General features: G+C 35.5%; 1 non-coding gene across 1 annotated transcript; it reads right to left on the reverse strand.

The window, feature by feature from the left end:
• Positions 1-1656: 1656 nt before the first annotated feature.
• On the reverse strand, positions 1657-1763 carry LOC148860955 (small nucleolar RNA R71). Its single transcript, XR_016095176.1, has one exon. It is a non-coding gene; the product is annotated as a small nucleolar RNA R71 (small nucleolar RNA).
• Between the last annotated feature and the right edge of the window lie 2303 nt (positions 1764-4066).

The raw sequence follows: 4066 nt of genomic DNA on the forward strand, positions 1-4066 counted from the left end.
AGGATAGGATTAGATGTAAAAGGAATTAGGACTTTCTATTTTTAGAAAAAATCCAAAAAGGAGTGGGAAACAACCCCTCCTCGGGGGGGGGGGGGGACTAGCACCATCAATCAATCAATCTCTGGAGCAATCAAGGAGAAATCCTCTAAGAAAGCTTCAACCTTCAAGAAGGTAGTCGGCAATGCAAGAGGAGAAAAGGAGGAAGGCGGCGGCAAGGAGAAGACAAGCTCATTGATCTCAACGTCAAGGGCGACATCATGAGTTCTTTCTTATACCTTGTTTATTTAAATTCCTCTATCATGAATTAGTTTATGTATAGCTAGGTTTATGAAAAGCCTAACCATGACCATGGATTTATTTTTATTTAATTCAATCAAATTGTTTTTTATTTCATATTGTCTATGATTTTTTATGGGTAATGCGATCAGGAGTTTGGCCACCTCTTAGTTGATTTGGTTTATGTGGATGAATCGGAAGAGGAATTCATATAAGAGACTAAATAACTCATAGTGTGAATTGAATGGTATATAGGAATATATATACATGATTCATCCGATGATACAAGTTTTTCATAGAACTTAATGCACTTTCTATCTCGAAAACTGTAGTCGAGGAATCAAAGGGTTATTTGATAAAGTAGGTTTGATATATCCTGGGAGGGAATATTAAATAAATTAGGAAAAACTTCAGCTTATGAAAATAATAAATTATCTTGGTTAATTTAATAAATTGATATTCATTGGAAATGTTAGGTGGACCAATAGTCCTAGCACTTTTAGTTAAATCGTTGCAAGTTCAATCATTGATTGCCTTTGTTTTTATCTCTTTTCTTTTTCTATCTTTAATTTTCAGTAGTTAAATTTGGTAGATCCAAAATTCGGTTGTCCAAATAATCATAGGGAAACTATAGTTTTAGTATTTATTTTGTTAAGTCCTCGTGGGAACGATATTTTTATACTTGATAACTAGTGCACTTGCTAGGGTTATATAATTATATCTATCAAGTTTTTGGCGCCGTTTTCGGGGATTTAATCCTAAAGTAATATTAGAATTTGTTAATCTTGGTTAATTTGGATTTTATTCTTTATTTAATGTGTTCAAATTCTTGTTGTGTTCAGATTAATTAGTATATGACCCGCACTAGAGGTGAAGAGCTAGCAAAATTTGACCCTGAAATAGAGAGAACCCCTCGCATACTGCAAAGAGCCAACAAAAGTAGAGAGAGAGAGAGAGGGTTGAAGGAGGCGAACCAGCAGAAGAAGTTGAGGAAGAGATGGCAGACGAAGCAAATCGAACTCTTTTGGACTATGCTTGTCCAACAATTGATGGGGCTACTTCTAGAATTTGCAAGCCAGCGATTCAAGCCAATAATTTTGAGATCAAGCCTCGATTATCCAAATGATCCAAATGAATATTCAGTTTAGTGGGTTGCCGAGTGATGATCCTAATGCACATATCGTTAACTTCCTGGAAATATGCGACACACTCAAACACAATGGAGTTAGCGATGATGTTATTAGGCTTAGACTTTTTCCATTCTCATTACGCGATAGAGTTAAGGATTGGCTTAACTCACTCCCTACAGGAAGTATCACTACTTGGAACGACTTAACTCAAAAAATTTTGGCTAAGTATTTTCCTCCCTCTAAAATAGCAAAATTGATCAATGATATCACTACTTTTATTCAACTAGAGAGGGAATCTTTGTATGAGGCATGGAAACGATTTAAAGAGATGCTTAGAAAGTGTCCTCACCATGGATTACCAGTTTAGCGTCAAATTCAAACATTTTATAATGGTATTACTCCATCTAATCGCTCCATTATTGATGCAGCTGCAGGAGGCACAATCATGAGGAAAACTCCGAGGAAGCCTATGATCTAGTGGAAGAGATGGTATCAAATAGCTACCAATGGAATAATGACCGAGCTGCTCGAAGGGGAGTGCATCATCTAGATTCTTTTTCAGCTTTATTTGCGCAACTTGCTACTTTGAATAAAAAATTAGACAATCTTAGTGTTGCAGCAATAAATATGTCATCTTGTAATCCATGTGATCTTTGTGGCCAATTAGGACATATAAATTCTGATTGTCAGGTAGGGAGTCCTTTTGCTTCACATGAAAGTGTTAATTTTGTTTCTTATGGTGGCAGGACAAATTTCAACCCTTATGCGAATACATACAATCTAGGGTGGAGGAGTCATCTGAATTTTTCATGGAATAACAACCAACAAAAAGCACCCATGGGATTTCAACAACAGCCGCCCCCGCAAGAGAAGAAGGGAAATTTAGAGGACATGATTTATGAGTTCATTAATACTGCTGAAGCAAAGTTCCAAGATAACGAAAAGAGATTCTTAAATCAAGAGGCATCTATTAAGAACTTAGAAGTTCAAGTGGGGCAGATCATGAGCATGTTGTCAGAGAGAAGAGATGGACGATTGCCTAGCAATACAAAGAAGAATCCAAGGGAGCAAGTGAATGCCATTGCCTTGAGAAGTGGAAAGACTACTAGTGAGATCAAGGATGATGATAAAAAAGTTGAGGTAGTCGATTCTCAAATGGAGATCGAAGGGAGTACACCTAAACTCAATTTAGATGCTATTAAACTTCCTCTCCCCTACCCTAAAAGAGTTTTGAAAGCTAACTTGGATAAACAATTTGAAAAATTTTTAAAGGTGTTTAGAAAAATACATATTAACATTCCTCTTCTTGATGTATTGTTGCAGATGCCAAAATATGCCAAATTCTTGAAAGAGGTGATGTCAAATAAAAGGAAATGAGAGGAATATGAAATTGTGAAACTATGAAGAATGTTCAGCAATTCCTCAAAATAAATTACCCCCAAAGCTCAATGACCTAGGGAGTTTTTCTATTCCTTGCACTATAGGAGATACTGAGTTTGAGAAAACTTTATGCGATTTAGTTGCTAGTATAAATCTACTGCTATATTCTATTTTTGAAAAACTTGGATTGCATGAACTAACACCTACTACTATTACCCTACAATTAGCTGATAGAAGCATTAAATATCCTAGGGGAATAGTAGAAGATGTTTTAGTCAAAGTGAGCAATTTTATTATTCCTATTGACTTCATTGTGTTGGATATGGAGGAAGATAGGACAATGCCCTTGATTTTAGAGAGACATTTTCTTGCTACTAGTAATGCTTTAATTGACGTACAAAAATGTCTACTTAATCTTAGAATCAATGGTGAGGAAGTAGTTTTTAATGTATTTATGACCATAAAATATCCTAACACAATTGAACATGAAATATATGCAATTGATTGCATTGATATTTGGGGAGCTGAAGTCGATGCATCTAAATCAGATGATCCTTTAGAATGTTGCATTCTTAATTCTGGTAAAAATGTGCAGGTCTTGGATAAAGAAATTAAGGAGGTTTTGAACTATTTGAAGGCTGGTCAAGAAGAGTTCAAGCCAAGACAAGGAAAATTTTTACCATTGGATGGACCGACCTCTACCAAGCAATTGCGACCTTCCATTGAAACACTTCCAACTCACACAAAACTCCTCCCATCTATTGTGCAGGCCCCTATTCCAAATTTAAACCCACCCATGATGGATGAGATGGGAAAACATCGAAAGTTGCAACTACAAGACCTATAGAATCCAGTTTATGATTAAAAATAGGGAAGTTTGTTTTTCTTTTTTTCTCTTCTTGTTTTTATAGTTAAGTTATTTCCACATTTTCTTTTTACCTTTAATTGAAGACAATACATAGACTAAGTGGGGGGGGGGAGAGTATAGGATTTTATTTCATTTAAAAAAAATCAAAACCTCAACTCTTTTGAAATCAATTGAAACAATGTTCTAGGAAAATTCTTGTGAACCTAGTAATGAGGTACGATCAAGGAGTACATGGCTTATCTGAAGTCATTTCCAGTTAAGCTAGTCCTAAATTCAAGTTTAAGTAAATGGGGTAGTTGTTTTACTATTGCTACAATTGGTAGGATGGAGCATAAAATGCACCTACTAACCAAGTAATTCAATGGTAGGATGGAGCATAAATTGCACCTATTAGCCAACAAATTCAACAATA

This window comes from Nelumbo lutea, chromosome 4, assembly GCF_056320005.1.
Source record: "Nelumbo lutea isolate HS-2025 chromosome 4, American lotus-T2T, whole genome shotgun sequence".
Classification (NCBI taxonomy): domain Eukaryota; kingdom Viridiplantae; phylum Streptophyta; class Magnoliopsida; order Proteales; family Nelumbonaceae; genus Nelumbo; species Nelumbo lutea.